Below are 20279 nucleotides of genomic sequence, written 5' to 3' on the forward strand. Positions count from 1 at the left end.
TCAAAAAGCCTACATATAAGGTTGTTTATTTTCTAAGGTACTCTCTAGTAGACGAGAAGAGAGAGCTACCATTCCAGTGCAGATCATACAGCTATGAAATGTATAAAATATCAATGTATAAAATATCACCCTTTAACATCTTTTTCTCTGTTTCCTTCCATCAAGGATCAAAAAGTATGTTCTAGTTTTTGTTCCTCTTACAAGCTTCTCCTTGCAAGGATTTCTCAGATTGTTCTTATGACAAGTGTTCATATAGGGCACACCAGGGCTGAACTGGGGAAGAACCAGATGTGAAAGGCCCTAACGGGAATTTGTTATTTTTTTTAGAAGGGTGGTGGATATAGGGGGTATTTATGACAAAGATTAACATCCAGGAATACTGTTTACAAAATATTTTCCACAAGAAGTTGGTTGAGTTTTTTCCCCATTTCCAGTCCGTTAACATTCCAAAATGTGAATGTTTTTGCAAAACCTGTGGTATCTTCTTATTTGATCAGTTTTTGAATCAGACTTCACTCAGGAAAATGCTATAGTAAACTACCTTTGCACCCTTCTAGCCTGGGGTTGCTCCATGAACATCAGGCATCATCTACATAAAGCGTAATGAATAAAGTGTGGCCTAAGATTCACTGGTTCTCTAATGTCAGCAGCATTGTTTGAAGTCCTCTCATCACAGGAGCGTCATCCTTGCCAACTCCTGGCTCCCAGGCTGCAGTAGAAGTGTTTCACATTTTCCTTACTTTGTGCTGGAATATTTGCTCCCCCACAGAGTCTCTCCACACCTGCTGGGGCCCTGCAGGTGCTTCTCTCTGGATTAAAGACACTGGACCTAACCTGGAAGTGCCAACTGCCCAAATGTCTACCAAGAGGGGTGCCTCTAGCTGGAGGTGAGACCCACAAGCACCAGCTCATGCCAGCACCACTTTTGCCAATGATACAAAATTATGGAAGGGTCTTGATTTGCTGAGAATTCATGGAAACTTGGTCTCTCAAACAGCTGCAGTAGTAAATAAGACAGTCTTGGTGCTATTCCGCAATCGCAGGACTCTTCCAGCCTCAGCTACTCTTCTCATGAGATCCCAAAGCACAGCAGATGCCTGCAGGGTGACGTGCCCTTCACTTTTAAGCAGGATGGCTCTGTGAGAGAGAGACACAGCACGCCAGGCACAGACTGGCAGCCTCACTGGGCTCTTTCTGCTGCTCTCACCAAAAGAGGGGAAAGCAAATATGCTGGATTTTGATGCCAAGCCCTCTCTTTGAGAGAAGTTGAGCAGTGAGGGTGGCAAGATGGAAGAAGAAACAGCCGTGCGTGGTTTGGCGGTGACTTAAATGGCCAGCACTGGCTCATGTGGCACATTTAAATTGTTTTCTTTCCCTGACACTCTTTCTACTTTTGAATGTTTTAATTTCCTATAATCTTTATGCAGCCACATGTGGGCAAGTAAACAGCTTGTTCTGAATCAGTCAGCTGTGCTGACTTATTGCCCTGTTTAAAACAGAGCTTGAACATGTTCTTGAATAAACGCAGAGCAACTGAATGTACCAGCGGGTAGAAACAATCTCCCTTCAAACTAAAACATCCATAAGAGACAGCAGCCCGGCCAGCAATCAGTCTGGTTTGTGAAAAATTCCCTCTTCCTGGGTCAGGGCTGTGCCTCAGCTTCACACGGCAAAGGAGCTGGGAGCAGCCGGCCCCAGGGTGGGAGGTGGCAGACTCCTTCCCAGTGGGAAGATGCCCGGCTCCCTCCTTGCAGCCCTGCTGACCATCCCCCAGTAGCCGCAGGCAGAATCAGGTACTGCACCAGGCTGTGTCTCTCCAGGCAGATGGTTTCCAGCTTCCCACATATAAAGCTTGCAGAGGCTGGCTCCTCCTTGTCTTTCTCTCTTGTTCTGCCCTGTCTCCTTGGCAAGGAAATGAACGTTTTCTTGTCTCGAACCTGTGGTATGGACCAGAGCATAAACAACTCATAACAGAAGATAAAATGAACACTTGACAGGCTGGAGCTCCCAAGTTCTTACAGTAGTTTACACACCACAGCTGAAGCCAGAGCAAATGAAAGGATTCGGGGAAATGTCCTAAACCATAGAGCAAGTAAAACTGGTTCTGAGTTTTGGGTGTCCTGGTGGTCAAGGTCACCTGACTGTTTACGCAGCAATTCTGCCTTTTCCTGATGTAAGGTACAATCTCAAACACATTGTATTTCTATCCGGTTTTTTTTCTGCTTGTAAGGCAGTTCATGGACCCCGTATTTATTAAATGAAAAGCAGGAGAGCTGGAAAGCCATTATCTACTCTGTTGTGATCTAGTGTGGAAAAATACACGTAAGAAATAAGCCTGTAGTGGAAACCCAAGGAGGTTATGGTCACAATCAAGTAATATTTTTTCTTAGTTTGATTTTTGGTGTCATTTTTGAGCTTACTTTCCTTTGCAATTCTCACATCTGAGCTTCAATCCTCTAAAATTTCCCTAAATTTCCACATCATGCTTCACTGAACATTTCTGCAAGGAGCCAAGCAACAAAATTACAATTGTGTTTCTAATTATCTAATGTCACATGAGAGATCTCCTGCCTGTATTTACCTCTGCACCATGTCCTGACTGCCCTGACATGAAACGATGTTAAGAGAAAAGTACAGTTAGCCTTCCCTGACAGGTAAACTGCATTTTGCAAAATGAGTTTCAGGTTTCCCCTATGTCTATTCATAGGCTAGCAAGTCAGGGATTTTATAAACAAACTGGGCTGCAATAAAAATATACATATGTATGTATAGCTGTTTCTGCAAGGAACTGCCCAGGAATGACATGTTCAGCAAGTTTATATTGAGATTAAGCATTGTGGATAAATACCTATGCTGACCTTACCCAAAAAATTAGGCAGGTTTTTTTTTTTAAAAAAAAAAGAGCAAGCAAGCAAGAAAAAAGGAAACAGGTGGCTTGTTCCAGGCTTGCCAAGAACATTTTGGAGCCTTGAGAAAATCCACTCCCCTGCTTGACTGAATGTTGTTTGTTTCATCCACAGAGCGATTTCTTCTCTTTCCTACAACTTCCTTCTTCTGCCAGCAAATAACCTGCTCTCTGCTCATTTTATCTCTTCCCTCTGGGGATAGGCCTTGCCATTTGATTCTCCACATTTCCTCTTTTTTCCAATTCTTCCTGATTTGCAGATGCCAAATGCTGATAGATGATTGCCCTCTCACCTTCTCCACCCTGCTCATTCTTCACTCCAACCAAATAAGTCAACACTTCTCACTTTGGGGTTGAAAATGCTGCTGTTTCTGTGTGGTGTATTGATAGCATTGGTGAGCACAGATGCTCAGGACAATCATGAGCAGAGGTATGGTCTTCCTCAGCTCACCTGTCCTCCTTCTTCATCACTGAAAACCAGTCCAGCGTTTACAGAAAAAAATACACTTCCTTTTTACTTTAGTATGAGTACAAATGAGGTCCTGGGGCTTCGGCTAGTCCTCTGACTTTAATAAAAGCAGGATATTGGTTCTCATTCCTCATCCATGCTTTAAAATCCAAATCCTTCTAAATAGGAGTATTACAGTGAATTACAGCATTGACATCTATTTATGCTTTTTCTTGCTCAGTACAGGACGACATATTCCTGGAATTCTTATGTTCTCCAAGAATTGCCTCCATTAAATCTCTACTTCATAAAATCTGTACTTACTCCATAAAATCTGTACTTCTTCAGTACATAAATAGTGCTTTTATATCTCTTTGCATGTCTTAAACATAAACAAACATGCATGCCTCAGACAACATTGTACAGTGGGGTCAATGCATCCAGGACACCGTAAACCCCAAAACGTTTGTGCTATTCATTTCTGCATGTGCAGTATCTGTCCATTTGGGATTTCCAGATGTCTGGAGCCTAGCCAAAGCTACTCCTCCACCAGGGCTTCTGGACATCTGGAAATTCCAGACATGTGGCCAAAGCCCATTTTTTACATGGACAGTATTTCTGGGGTGAAAAAGAGAATTTATGCAGAAACCCAAATGTATCTGTTCAGCTTACCGAGAAACCCTGGACAAGGTGGTGATGCTCAGTGTAATGAAAAAGAGCATTAAAAAATGTCAGCTATCTCCTACTGAAAGACAGTAGGAGATGAGTGCCAAATTCCTCTTTGAACCTCTTGAATCTTGCTTTGTATCTCATTTTGCCTTGGTTTATTACACTTCCTTTCATTCCATCTAAACAGACACCCTCAGTAACTTCTTTCCTCTCCTCCTCGCTGTGAAAACTTTTCTGGGTACCACATTATACAGTGCACTTTCAAGCTCTCATCTTTACTTCTCTCAGTACGTTCTGCGCTAGTCCTGTTTTGTTGGCTTTTTCTTCTACATGGCTCCATAACTCATGCTTGTCAAGGGACCTGTGGGCTATTTTTACCGGCACATCACTCCCTGAGTCATATGTGCACATACCTTTATAGTACTGCTGTATAAATACTTGATATGAGCTGTGCATTTCTTTATGAAACTGCAATAGATTGGGCAATGTTTCAAAACAAGACTAGGCCTACATTACTCCTAGAGTTATTTTCTAGAGATAATAAACGCATTGTGAACTGAGTTCAATTCCTTCTAAAAACAATGTGGCCAAAGGGAACATTCGTGCTCAGAATATTTGGGATGACTGAATATGCATGAACACTTTGCTGTTACTGTGGGATGAATCTAAGTCCTGATTAATGGATGTAACTTTCGTGGTCCGAATGATAAACTAGACCGTAAGACTGCAGAGCAAACAATTAAAAGAAACCTATGGACACATGGGGAGAACATTTACATCCTGGAATGATCAATAGAATAACAGAATGCTGGGTGTGACTTTTGGTCAGGTAGCTTGCAGTTAATTTTATATACTTGATCTACAAATTAAAAATTAATCAGGGATATGAAAACACAAACAGAAAAAATATGTAGCTAGGTAGAATGAAAGTGGTATCAGATTTAGGAAAGTGAGAATTATTTCAGATCACAATCCTGTTAAGACTCACACTTGGAATTAATGCCAGGAGTTAGTTATATTGCCTGCACTGAGGCAGGCAGTCTTTTCTGATAGTGAATTCTGTTGCTTACAGTTTGGTAATCTGGGGTGAAATTTTCTTTATTTGTGAACAGTAGTTGTTACCACTTCCTGTAATTTTTGTCAGGAGCTTTCCTCTCCTAGACTGTTCCATCTTTCAATAGCAATATTATTTCTGGTAGGACCCATTGTTTTTTCCAGGCTGCTTTCAGAAATCCAACACTTTCAAGGCCAAAGCATTGAGTGCAATAGCCAAAGACATTTCAAATAAACCCATTGCATATTCATGTTGGTAAAGGGGACAGTCTGACAACAAATAAGTTCTATAATCAAAACACATTTTAAGTGAATCTTAAATGTGTCTTAATTTTACAAGAACTGATAAAAATCCTTTTGATGCATTACTTGGAACTACATTAGATTGTGGAAAGCTTAGTGAACTCCTATAGTTTTTTCTCAATGAGCAATGTGTATTTTCAAGCCTTCTTATAAACTTGATAAGTAGGTTAAAGAAGCAGCTTAAAATATGAGTTTTACCCCATGAAATAAAAATTAAACCAAGACAGAATTAGATGATGCCAAAAAAACCCCATAATATGTTCTGTGTATGGTTTAGGGTTCACTTATTAATTTTTAGATTATATATATATGCATTTAAAATAGTATGAAAGCATTTTAAAGCAAAGGACTATACATAATATGGTCTGTTCTCTGTCTCTGTGTTGCTGGATTTGGGGCTTTTGGCTTGTATATTTTTTATTTTTTTTTTCACAGAATAGTTCTTAAAGGCCCTTTTTTTTTTGCATTTACTCCCTATGACAACTGTAATACTGCCCTTAAAATGCGTGCTTGATATCTTCAGCAGAAGGTAGCATTGAAGTGCAAAGCACTTGCATTTATAAATAGGCACCATTCATTATTGGTATAATCATCACACTCTAAAAAAACTGTAGTTGAGGTTCAAGTTTTTATAGTATTAAGATGGAAAGGAAAGTGATTTTGAAGAAAGTTAATCTCTTTATGAAATATAAGATGTTTTCTAGCTGATGAATTGATGAAAATAATGGATTTCAAACTAGGTTTCAAAATTATTTCAGATTGTTTGAAATAATATTTAAAAGGGGGAAAAAAATCTGTATTATCCAAGAATACATATAATCTGTAATCTAATGCATAATATCTGCTCTGACCCAGACATTACCCTGCCAGAATCTGACTCACTGTATAAAAATGAATACTTCAAAAATCCTAAGTGCTATGTGAAATCTATAAGTAGTATTTACATTTCAACTGGCAAAACCTTCAGAAAGAAAAAAAAAAGTTTCTCTCCAGACCTTTACTAAATCACACACCTAACCAGGTAAGGAGAGGAAAGACAATTGTGCCTGCATAATCCTAGTAAAGACATATGAGCTCCTTTATGGAAGTTCTCATTTTTTAGGAATCAAAAGCCTCCTTCTCAATCTATAGCTAAAATCCCATGTCCTTCTGATGTGTATTCACTTGAGAAAGCAGATGGGACTGTTAGAATGAGTAAGACATCACTGGGCCCAGAATTCTTTGACAGATTATAACATTTTAAAACTCAGTTTGAATGATCTTTCAATATAACACACAGGTTGCAGAAGTGAAATACATTTTCTATCCAGTTCTCAATGAAAAGTTGTTCCACATGGAAAGCAGTTTTGTTGCCATTTAGAGCAAAAAGTAGAGATCAGATGGAAAAAAATTTAATTGCTTGCTTGAGAAATCCCAATTGCCACATTTGGTTGTTAGTTTTAGGGGCAAAGACGAACTTTTAATTGCAATTCTTGACGTGTAAACTTGTAATTTTATTTTCTGTAGAAGCCTTCAGAACCTATATAATAAAGGAAGAGTTTAACCTGTTTTCTTACAGATGTTAAAATCTACTTACAAAAACCTTTTCCTGAAGGCCGTATCTTGTCTTCGACCTGGTTCAACCTGTTTGAAATATTTCCTCCCAAACTGCCACTCTTTGCAGTTCTGTCATGTTTGTCTCTGAAAAATGTCATGGGGTTGACAATGGAAGACCATATTTCTTGTTGTTTGTTCTGTTAAGTGATTTTGATCATGGCATTTGGAAGCGGCATGCTTCTTCTTTCCTTATAATTCTTTTATCTCATATAATTTCTCAAGTTTTTTATTTGGGTGCAACTCCATGACGTAGTGCAGTGCCTTGGGAGTATATCCAAGCTACCCTGGGCACCAAAAGCAGTCCATACTAACGTCCTGTCTAGGTTAATTAACCCAGCTGAGAGGATTTGTAAGCGGAGAATCTCATTGATTCTGTAGCCCTTATTGCACCAGGATTATGTTGCAGGATATTTCTGAGCAATAATACAACCTTGTCCTTCAACATCATCAGTGTCAGAGGCTGCAAGGAGACAAAACCTTCAACATCTCAAGCAGCCAGAGGAGGATGAAGTTCTGAGAGACAGAAAACTTGCATAGAGACCCCCTTCATCTGCCTTGTTTGTCAAGTCCATTGCCACAATCAGTTCCTGGCAGGAGCTGATGAGGACTGAAAGTAGATGTCTGAGAGGGATACTGGAAGAAAAAGAGTGTGTTCACAATACTTGCCTGGGATTATGAAAATCAAATCACAGAATATGCTGAGTTGGAAGGGAGGATTATTGAGTCCAGCTCCTGGCCCTGCACAGGACTATCCCCAAGAGTTACACCATGTGCCTGAGAGCATTGTCAAAATGCTTCCTGTGCTCTGCCAGGCTTGGTGCTGTGACCAGCTCCCTGGGGAGCCTGTTCAGTGCCTGACCACCCTCTGGATTGATGCCATGATAATTTTTTGCCTTTTCTTTTATACCCCTTTTATGCCTTTTTATAACTTCTGTATTCTTAGTGGTTTTTAGCCTACATTCTTGGACTTTTTTGTCAAGCTAGGAGACTAAACATTCTAGAAGCTTCGTTGTTAGGGATCAGAATGCAAACCCCAAGGTCCTCTCCAGAACAGATTCTGTAAACCAAGATAGAACCATCCAGGGTGAGGCTCCTTGGGGAGGGGGGCTCATTTGAGCATCTCATTGGGGAATCTTTGATAGATATGCTAATTAGTAAAACCTATAATATTATACCTGATCTTTTGGGGGTGGGCATTGCAGGGTGCACTGAGGTGCATTTGACCTGGACGTGTGCACCTAAGGATCCTTAAAATAAATACCAAGGTAAAATCCCTTTTCCCCTTCTAACCATGTTTGATTCTTGATTTTAAGACCAGGAAAAAGGCATCAGGATAAAAACCTTTTTCTGATATCCAAGCTAAACCTCCCCTGACACAACTTCAGGCCATTCCCTCAAATCTTATAATCTGTGAAAAATACTGGTGTCAGAATCCATTCACGTTTTTTCAGAGGCCATCTCTGAAGGATGCTTTTGAGTATAACAAGTGCAAGTCTTTTGTTGCTAATGGTGACTGCAGTGATTGTGTTGCTCTTGAAATCAAACAGTTACAGGATGCTTCCACTTCTTTTGAGGGGTTACTCTTTTGGCTAATTTTTCTTCTTGCTACTCCAAGAAGAAAAGAAAATGAGCAAGCCTTTTAGAATCTGGAAGTTCTCTCAGCATGTTCAATGAGTACCAGATTGTCTATTTTCAATCTCGTACAGCACAAGAAGTTTCTCTCCCCTTGTTTCATTGAAAAAGGTTGTTGGTCACTCATAGTGATGAGCACTACTCTTAAGTCAGAATATATTTTGCTACATTACATATTTTTGTTAAAGCCACCTCTAATGTTACTTGCATGATGAGAAGTTATCTGTCCTCAGGAAGAAAGCAATGTTTGTGATAGGTCCATTTTTCAGAATACAACTCACAAAGACACACATTAGTACTAAAGTGCCTGGACTGTAAAAAGTGAAAGCAAACATACAATAAGAAGGTAGGAAAGTGCTTGCTGAATTTTATGCTGGTGTTTCTTTTCTTGACACTTAGAGCAGTGTGATTATCCTATTGCTTTGAGAATGACAGGGAGCTTGACACACAGTTTTAGTAAAATATTCTCTTTGACTTGTCTAAAACTTATTTAGGTAGAAATACAGGGGGTTTTATGCCTGATTTCAATTTACTATGCTTAAAAAATTGCAAACAGCCTGATTTCAATCTGGAAGAATTTCAAAGCAAAAAAAAATTCACCCAAAAAAGACACGAACTTTGTTCAATCTTTTTAAAATATTCTTAGTCTCTGTAATGGCTGATAGGATACAAAAATGCAGCTGAAAACAGCCTGTAGACTCAGATTCATAATGTGCCCATACTATTATGAATGTCTACAAACGAAACTAATTCAAAGGCTTCAATTTGTTCTGTGGAACAAGAAATGGAATAACAAAAAAGAAAATGTTCAGGTTATGTGAAAATCTTGTGTGCAGAATTAGTTCCTGTAACATAATTGCTCTAATGGATAAAATTATGGAAGTGCATCTTTGCTGATAATAGATTAAAAACCAGAAATCTTCTTTCACACAAACATCTGTATGTATTGCTCCAACTCAAAACTCCAAGTGCCTGCAAAAGAAATTACTTTATATTAAAAACCCAGTTGTTTCTTATTAGGTTGTTGGGATACTCAAGAGTTGTAAAGGTGCTTTCGCAGCAAAGATAGCACATTAAATAAAGTATGGTGATATTTACTTCCAGTATGGCTATTAAACAAACTTCCATTGCAGTAGGGACACTATAAGTTACACCCAAAATAAAATTTTATTAATATAAGTCTTGTTAATTACCACTAGGGCTTTATTCATCTTATAACATGTCTTCTTAAACAAATTACAATAGCTGCACCTTTCAGTGTCATTGGCTGGATTGGAATTGTTATGCAGTGGGCACGTGTTAACTGCAGTTTTGTTTGCATCAAAATTATATCTGGCAAGAACTTGGTTTGAAGCTGACCGGGACCTTAGAAATAACATTATAATCAACCCATGGATCTCTGTTCCAATGACCTGATCAGGTCAAATCTAGAACAGACAGACAGGACCATGCAAGATGAGCTCTTTACTTTGCCATATTATAGGCAACCGCAATTCCCAATTTGTTTAATTGCCTGGGATCAGACCCTATGTGTCTTGGGAAGCTCTCAGAGCATTAATCTGAGCTTCAAAACTGTATAATAGATACTGTTTAGGAAAATTTACCTGTTAAATATTTCCTGTAGCTCCCAGAACTGTTTTCAAAATTGGCTTGCAGTTATACTGTAGCTATGAAATACTGCCCAGAAGGTGAGTCAGCAGCATATGCATTTACAGATAATTTTTGAATGAACACAGCTACATTGCTTAGTGATTCATTGCCACATAGTTCAAACATTTATGTGGCCTAATCAGATGAACTCAAGATGAAAGCAAATGCCTCGCATTATGAATGGATTTGTTATCAGAACTATTTAGCAAGATCGTAAAAAAGGCTCTAGAAAATTTCTTCCAGGTGTTTAAACATTTATCTAGCATTTCTTTTTAACTCTGGTGCAAATCTTTGTCATCCATCTATTTTTGCAGTCTTTTGTAGATTTGACACAGAACAAAAATATCCTGTATAAATAAAGGATAAGAACAAGCAAGATACCTCACAGTGCTTGTAGGTGGGCAACAGCTCCACTAATCACTGCTGGTCTTGAGCATCATGAGATTCTTGTAGCTGAGCAAGACAGCAGTTCTATCCATGTGAATTAAGCAAGTCGTGGAAATCCTAGGCTCTCAAAGCAGATGTCTCTACTAAATGCTTTTAACCCAGTCGTCATCTGTCCTGGCTGAAGTCATACTGTTTAGTCAAAGTAAAGGTGGACAGGAGGTTCCAGACACTTGGAAAAGGGGATAAAGAGTCAGAAGTGTCCTCATGGAGCCTTCAGCAGAGCTGAAGTTTGTTTGTGGAGGGGAAGCTTTGTGCTCAATAGCAGTATAACCACTGAGTGACAAGGGTTAATAGTGGGACAATAGATGTGATGTGTAAAGTGTAAATAAGTGTTTTACAGAACTAAGAAAAGGAGATGCAGCAGGACTGCACTATAACAAGTTAGGGGAAAGGAAGATAAAGAAGACTGTAGTGGTTATAGCAAAAAGCAGGGAGAGATGAAAGAGAAAAAACAAGAGAAGAGTAAAATGATGAGAAAGAGAAGAACATCAAAACTAGGGAGACAGATATTTTAATTTCATTTCATGCAACACAGAATAAGACAATTCTAATTATTTGTTATTTATTTACCCTCACTCTGTCTCCATTACCTGAATCAATGTAATTTATAGTTCAAATTTTCAAAAGGATCTTTGACATATAATTGACTTGGGGTTACTCTGAATCTGATCAATTGAGGAAAAGAAGTATACTAGCTTTTGTGGGCTGTTTGGAACAGCTTTGGCAGACCATGTATTGGCTGCATGGCTAAACTGGATGTACCCAAGGGAAGAAGCTGAAAAAGGCAGCAAAGGACTGAAGTGAAACAGGTGAGCAGACAGATTAGTCTTGGGGAGGCCGCACAGGCAAAAGCAGTTAGTGTGTTTCTTTTTAATCCAAGATGATTCCTGATACACATCAGGATTAGGAGATTCACAAAGTTACTAGCCAGCCCACTGATGCAGCTCTGCTCAGGAGTGAAATCACTCATTAAATCATAACATTTAGAAAAGCTCCTAGAATTTATCTTCTAGCTCTAACATTTGGACACTGATTAAACAGGATCATAAGATGGGATCATCAGTATCCGGTTATACAGAGCGGTATTTTACAAAATTGAATCACTTCTATTCACAACAGATGAACTTGTGATTCTGGCTGCCCAAATAAACTCTATTGAAGAGCCTAGGACAGACACATGGACTCCAGCAGCTACATCTGAAATACTACATCATCAACCAGAATGGAAATAGCTTTTTAATGTATTCCTAGTCAGTGTCCAAAAGATCATATGCATCTGGAAATATGTTTTCTTTTACTATGTATAAAACACTATAGTCATTGCATGACTGTGTGAGAAATGATTGTTAAGATTGTTTTTTAATGACATGTATGTGAGGGGTTTTGGGGGAAGTAGATTCCTCCTGTCTGTGTTTCAGACCAGAATCCTCAGTGCAGATCCAGCTGTCACAGAATGATTTCTCTTCACCCCTGCCATCTGTTTGATGTTTTGAAATGGTCACTCTGTGTGCATGTGTGTGCACACTCATGGAACGATCTTCCGGTCACCTTACCTTCCTGGCTTCAGTCAGAGGCTTTCAATGTACATCTGTAAGAGGAAGCTGGAGGTAGAGGAGAGTTCACTTGCTCTGGGAGCCATTTGGAATGTGCTTTGTTTGACAGGCCTCTCATAACACTTTTTTTTAATTGTTGTCTTTTTAATTTTTTTTTCTTTTCTCCTTTTAATTCAGTTTTTCATGGATGGATGGAAGAAGAGAAGGTCTTATTATGAATAAATAAAGACTGTCTTCAGTTGCTACAAGGTGCAAGTTTTGCACCATTTTTAAGTGCCAGGAACTGCAGCCTACTATCAAACCTGCTCCTCGCATGACTTCTTCACAGTCTTGGATGACATGAGCACAGACTTACCATGCCTCTTATGTGAGTGCCCAACAGTAGTGTGAATAGCCTTGATTTAGTTTCCTTCTGGGAGGGCTTAAGTAGTTTCCTTAGGATTTGACGCCCACAGCTCTGTGACTGGAGTTTGACAGACAACTTGTTGCACATTCAAATGTTCAGTGTAATTAATTCAGGCTGCAGTTTGTACTGTACCATATTTCTGTACATTCAGGTGCAGAGGACTACAGACACAAGTACCATTCTAGGTGTAGTAAGGTACACTAGATTATGTTAGTATAGAAATGTATCTGGAATTGTGAAAACCACAGAATTTTTCCTGTATCGAGATACATGATGTCACCTCTTCTACTCCCCTCTGCTCAGGGATAATATGGCTCAGGTTGAACCAGGACTATTTCTACCATTCATGCTACTAACTGGAACTGATGGGAAAACAAGAGGAGCTTTTGCATTGTATTTTAACTTTGTGTTGAAACAAACAGAAGCTGAAAATTATCCAAAGGCTAACACTACTCACTATGAGTTTTCATGCCAATGTTTTGTTTTCCAGCTAGATTCCAAGGTCTTCTTGCGAAGGACAGATTGGCAAATGCCTTGGCTCATTTTCAGCAAGGTGTGGTTAGCCCCTGCATTTGAGATCAGTACACACAAAATAGTTCATGAATTTTGCTACATCCTGTCTTTAAAAGCTGGTTTCAAGGAATTGAGTAAAATAGTGGATTTGAGCATCTGATACTCTGCATTTGCACATACTTAAGTGGTCTTACCTAACTTTTCATTCACCTGTGTGAATAAAAGGATGGTTAGGACGCACCCCAGTGAATGATTAGATTTTTATGGCATATTGATGATTTCAGTTAAATGTAATTAACATTTTAATAAAAAATCTTCAGAGCAAATCCAAAGCCTTAACTGAAACCCATCTCTTTTTTTTGTGCTTATCCTGACGGATGTGGAGAAGTCTTTTTAAAAAATTATTTGAACATGCACAATAACTGACAAAACTTTTATACAATGTAAATGTCAGTGAAAGCAATAATTTCTGTGTGCCTGTATATTTCTGGTGCTTCCTAGTATATGTGCCTTATGTACATATATTGTTTTTGTCTTATGCACTTCATAGATGTTGGTCTTTAATAATTAAAGTTCGCCCAATAATTTACACATGCAAGACAGCAAAGGATTCAGTCAGGGTATTTAATGTCCTTGAAACAGAACAGGTGAAGTTTAAAAAATTGGTTTTAATATTGACATTCCTTCATGCAGAAATTATTCCAGTTCTTCTTCTTCCTCCCTCTCTGTTCTTGGCTTATTTCTGTACAGTACTGTGAGTGTTAAGTGACTACTGCAATATAAAGCCCATTCTCAGCACTGCCAAAGGAATTTTCCAGCTAAATGCTACATAACCAGCATATGCAAAATGTAATGAACCCATCTGTGGGTGTAAGTCTGTTCAGCATAGCCTAATATTGTCACCCAGACTGCACTTGAGCATGTATCACTTGCATGAGAGTTAGCAAGTAGCTCCAAATATTTGCTGAAGAGGCATTAAATTACTTTCTCACAGCAAATTTTAGCAAACTGCTACTGATTTACAGTGTATGAAAGTTTACCTGTCATTAATTCTTTTCAAAAGAGGAAAATAATCCATGTTCTGTTAGAGTGCAATTGGATAAGCCCTAATTTATGGCTTAGGAAAAAAAAGATTAGCCCACATTATAATGCACAAGACTAGATTCCACTCAATTATGCTGATATAGATCCACTGTAATTCCATTAGTCAATGAATTTTTTCCAAATTAATGCTGAACTGACTAAAATTCAAATGCTTCCAGTAATTTCTTTTGTCATCTTGAAGCAAAATGCAGAGTCTCTGGGTCTTTTTCCTTTGGCTCAGGCAGCTTTTAAAGAGGGACTGAGGTGATGGCAGGCAAAGATGAATGGTACATTTTTACAGGGATTTTTATTCTAAGAAGGCAAAATTTTTAGATCCCTACATATCAATGTGGAAATACTGCATTTCTACATTTTTTGACAGGGAACAGCCAAAAGTCATGCACCAATCCTCTTGCTCTGCAAAAGAGACCTGTTCTGAGCACTGCAGACATGCTTGCCAGGCTGGGGGTGTTCCCAGTGGGCACAGAGCATTCTGTCAACTCACTCAGCTGTTTCCCACTTGTAAATATTTATGCTTTTCCTTTTCCAGGTGCTATTATGCAGTATCATCACTACTGTTTCGTACGTGTACCTAAAGCTGCCCTGGTACCAAAGGCTGCTGATTCCAGGCCTTTTTCCAGATGCTCATCCATTAATTAGATGTTTGCTGCATTTTTCCAAAGAAGTTATCCTTCAGCTTCCCATTTATTTTTTTTCTGAATCAATTATAAGCAATAAAAAATAGGTGAGATTTTGATCGTCTTTCAATTAGGATGAATAATTCCTTCAGTATGACAAGATATTTAGTCCTGAAAAACTAAAAAGTACTGTTGTACACAGAAATGCTGTATTGCCTTTATTATGAAGAGTTAAATGACATTCTACTGCCTAAGGAGAAGAATTTGAAAAATGGGGAAATATCTCCTAAGAATATTTTAAATTTAATTATCCTTTAAATATGTTTGGAAGGACTTTTTCAATATCAAGTATACTTCTGCAATCCATACCAAAGAGTGTGTGTGCACATTTTAGAACTCTCAAGAGCCTTTGCTATGTAGTCAGTATAGCTGGAACAAAATTAATGCCATGCTTGAAGCTACATGTTTCAGTCTTTCTCAGTTATACACTTTTGGGGGAGAAAAGGAGCCTTTAGAGGAGACTTATATCTAAATTGCATCAAACGAATGCTCAAATTGGCTGCTTTCTTCATGGCAATAATGCATTACTTTGTCAGGCAGTCATATGAATTTTAACTTCTATTGTTCACTTGTTCACAGTTTTCTAAGGTGAGCTCATTTGGAGTTGAGGTTAGAAGTACAATCACATCAAATTGCTTTGAAAAATCTGATCAAAACTTTCTGAAATTATTATTGCTGTGAAAACTTGAGGGCAGTCAGTTCGGTTCCTCCTCCATTCTCTGTGTGCTGTGAAGGAGAGAAATCTCCTTGCCTTACAACCAAAACCATTGGGTCAGATGCTGTCACTGTGGGATATCAAGCATAGATGTAACACGCTTCAAATGGTGAGACTGTGTGTCAGTTCTTGAAAAAGAGGGACTTCCACGTTTTTCGTGGAAATAGAAGAATGATATCAGCTACCTCCATCTCCTTATGCTGTTTGCATTAATACTCACACAGCCTTCTTCCTTCATGGAAAGAAGGTACATTTAGAAGTAAAGCCAATAGGAATAGGTAGGTGCTTCAGGGTGCTCATTTATTCAGGTTTCTCAGACTGATCTTGAAAATACGCTTCTTCACCTTGAGAGATCAGACATTTGTTAAGACTTCTTCCCTTCTGCTGTCTTAAATTGAAAATCATTTCAATTTTGAGTGCACTGATACTGATGAAAAGACTCTGAAACATAAAGTTCAAACTAAAACTAGGAATGACATTAGAAATTTACTCTCTATAAAAAAATTATACCACTTCCATTTTATCCATTTTGATCACACACTTATTTCTGCAAGTTTGGGGGATTTTTAGTAAATTCTACTTGTTTTGGTTTTGGAATGGTAAAATGATGTGTTGTTGAGCTTCAAAGATATGCAGCTGTGCCTGTACACAGATCAGATGCTTTGTAGATAAGAAAATGTTGCCTAAGCAGTGATTGGGAAGGTATTTATAACATGCAGAATCAGTTACTGGCATCAGAACTCACTCCCTTTAACTCAGCATGTTTTCTCTGCTATTAAATGCGATTCTTCCTAGAAATCCTGGCTAGATTTATTCCAGAATGTAAACTAACTTGGTAATGGGTCGGTGGTCATTCTGCTCGCTGACATGGAGCACAGAGGTATTTTCCCAAAGAAGCTATTGTCACTGATTCAGAATGGCATTCACCTGACATCTGCACCTTAGGAGTTCATGTTTCTATTCATGCTCTGAAATTAACATTGCAGGGATGCAAATGGACAGTCCCAGGTTCAGACTACTTTCCAAGCAGAAAACCAATAGATAGCTTGGGGAGTTCTAAGACTTTCGACCTTTTCTAGACATGCAATTAGTGTTTAGTTGCTGCATATTTAGAATCTCCTATTTGAGCTTTTTTGGGATTTTGGCTTTTATTTGTGAAACATTCAAGCTGTGATTTCATTTTAGTTTTCTATCTGAATCATAGTTTGCAAACAGTAAAGTGATCGATATTATAGTATGTTCTTAAGCATGAAAGCTGCGTATTTAGGAAATAAAATGGTTCTAACTTGTTGCTGACAGCAAATCAAACTAATTGACAGCTTATCTGTGAGAACATCAGAAATGAAAGCTTCATTGCTTTCAATCATTAGATAGCAGGGTTTTTGCATTAATTTCAGCCATTATGACCAAGTGAAATAGAGCAACACAGCAACATTTTCTGTCTTCATATTGTGAAATCAGGGCAAAGTTACGGCCACATCTGTGTGTGGTAACAGCAGGAAAGCATATGTTTCATACCAAAGTATAATATCTTCACTAAAGACATGTTGCAATTACAGAGAAGTTACTCTGATAATCTAGTTGTGCCAACAACTTCCTACAGCATTAAAGAAGGAATTAGGTGAGAAAAGACAGAAATGTACCCACTTTCCTTCTCCATCTTTTTTTCTTGAACTCCTATTAAAATTTCATTACAAATCAAAGCAGACTGGAGGATGTAGAAAACCCACCAGGGATTTTATTTTCCATACTAAACTGTACCACTCCTAATCTCTTCACAGTCTCTGGGACTCTGGTGATTGATAAGCCTTCACTGATATCAGTCAGTGATGTTTAATGGGGCATATAGCTGACCAAGTGATCTGTGAAGCTCTCCCTCTGTGGTTTCCAGCTGGGAAGAAATTCTTGTCAACCTCAAGCTACTATCTCAGTTTGCAGATTAATTTCATTTGGACTGCTGTCACACCACATTAACTCTTTGAACATTTCTGATGGTAGAAAAACACAGATTTGTGACATAAAAATGGCATAGGAAGATATGGATTTTCTGTTATTCAGTGACTCAAGTATAATCAATGCATAAAAAAAATAATTTCCCCAAATTGCCTAATTGGTAGCTTTAAACCCCTAACTCAGGCTCTTAAAGCACAGGTCTTTCTGCAAGAGACAGTGGGTGATCTGATTGCCAGCAGCTGCTCTGGTCTGAACCCAGCTGTGGTGGTGGGAAAAGTGGAAGAATCACTTATCCCCAGTTCATTTAGCATTGCTCCTCTATGGGAAATTACTGTCCATCAGACTTGGCTTGTTTTCTTCTTGCTGTGTGAACTTCTTCTTGTGTAAACTGCACCTTTATCTGCTTCAATCAAAATTAATTCACTTAAACAGTTTACAGAGTAAGCTTTACTAACCTGGTTTTTCTTTGTGCAGTTATCACATGAAACTCAGGTCTGAGGAGATCACAACCCTGTAATCAAGATCAGCCAGGTGTGGCAAAAAGGAGTGATAGAAAAATTACCCCTTGATTGTGGTAGAGTATTCCACTGTCTGCATCAGCAACTGATTATTGTTGGGAGAGAAAATTTTGTGTTCATCTCACTGGTATACTTTGAAAAAAAGAAACAAACCAAAAATTTTCTAAAATGTCACTGAAATCACCAGAAAATACATGTAAACAATAAGGGTGAGGAAGAAGATGATGTTTTCAGATCAAGATATACCTTTTTTTTTTTTTTTTTTTTTTTTCATCTTAATAAGACACTATTACTTATGACTAGGGGTTTTGCTCAGCTTTTCCATGGAACAGAGTGTTTAGTTGCATCTCACTCTTTGCAGTATAAGACTGGAATGAAAATATCATCACTTTCCAAACAAAGTGTTTTACCACTTCTTTTTTTCTGTGAAGCTGCCTCCCCCTGTTCTGGCACTTTTCTACTAGTGAAATCATTTTTGTTCTATTCCAAAAGCACTGATGCAATAGGGCAATAGGGAATATATAGGGCAAGTGGCATTTCCCTCACTGAGACCTTTCTTAAAATGTCTGTTGGCTCCTTCTGTCATCCCACAGTGCTAAAGAGGGTCTTTTTTGGGGTAGAGCCTGTCTTGGTGTCCTTTAATATTCTGCAAAAAGTCTTTTTTAACTACAATCTTTAAAAACCAGAGTAATTTTCTCAGTCTCTTGATATACCTTATGATGCCTTGTCCCTTGTGTCAGACTTTTAGTCATGGTTTATTATCTTCCTTTTAATCTCACTTCATTCCTTTTCAAGTATCTTCTTCAAGAGTCTTTACATTATAAGTACTAAAATTCAAGATATATTACCCAAACAAGATCTTTGCTCTGCAACAAGTACTGCTGTGGAGTTCAAAGCTTCAGTTTACATTAAAGGCAATTTTTCAGACAGCTATTTTTGTCTCCAAAGTCATCAGATGGAATAATTCGTGCGAATTTGCATGAGACTCCCAACTGCTTGTTCCTCTTTCCAGCTTTGCCTGTAGCTCTGCTTATTTCACCATGTTACTTCAGGTTTATACATCAGGCTCAAGGGAATTCAATAGGAGCTGTCCTTCAATGTATAAAGCCAAACATGATAAAAAAAGATGGCAGGTATTATAGTGTGGCCAGTCAAGGTTACTAAGAGCTCTTTACTTTAAAATATCTGCCCAGCATCCGAAGGGAAATGTGCAGGAAGATATTCTGACTTGTAGTAACCAGAGGAGGTACATAGCTAGATCTCCTTTTTGCTATGTTTGTGCAACTTGAAAGTTCTGAGCTGCATAAATCCTGCTCCACAGGTTAGCCTCAGCTGGGTTCACAAAACAGGCTCAGCTCTGATTCAAAATTTTTAATAAAAAGGGAGAGGTTCTGGGTACTGAGGCCAGCATCAGGGAGACAGGAAAGGTAGGTTGTAGTTCCTGATCTGGTGAAGAGGTAGTTACATAAAATAAGCTTTATAGGGCAAGACTGACAGCCCAAACTAGTTTTGGACAGCATATCAATGCCATAGAAAGAAATGTCTGCTGATAATAAATGTATTCTATTATGCTGTGATACTGAACTGTCATCAATGCCAGTTGGAAGCCCTGTGCTGGGGGCCCAGCCCAGCCCTGTGCTTCCCAAACCCCCTGGATCCTGACCTTAGCCCTCTTGTTTTTCCAGGTAGTGCTGCTGCACAGAGTACAGGGCTCTCCTCCTGCATCCACAGTGTCAGGAATCTAGAAATCATCATTCAGTTTGAAAGTCCCTTGCTTTTGAGGGGGGGGAGGAGGGAAGAGTTTCTAGCAAAAAATCCACAGAATCAGATCCCAGTGCCACAGCAAGAATGTAGCAGTGGGAGAGCAGTGGGGATTGAGAAGTAAAAAACATCCTCTAAAAAATGACTCACATAAGCCTACAAGTACTGCAATACCTGGTGATGTTATGACATAATAGATTTGTTTTCAATTTCAGTACTGTCACATCCAATTAGGTTTGATCCAAATTAAATCTAGTTATGCAGAAGAAGGATTTAAATTTATTTTCTCTAGTGTAGATAAAAGCTATTACCTAAAGACTACAGAACACAGGAAGAATGGCACTGAATTCATCACCTGATGCTCTCTCATTTAATC

Source organism: Corvus cornix, chromosome 3, assembly GCF_000738735.6.
Source record: "Corvus cornix cornix isolate S_Up_H32 chromosome 3, ASM73873v5, whole genome shotgun sequence".
NCBI lineage: Eukaryota > Metazoa > Chordata > Aves > Passeriformes > Corvidae > Corvus > Corvus cornix.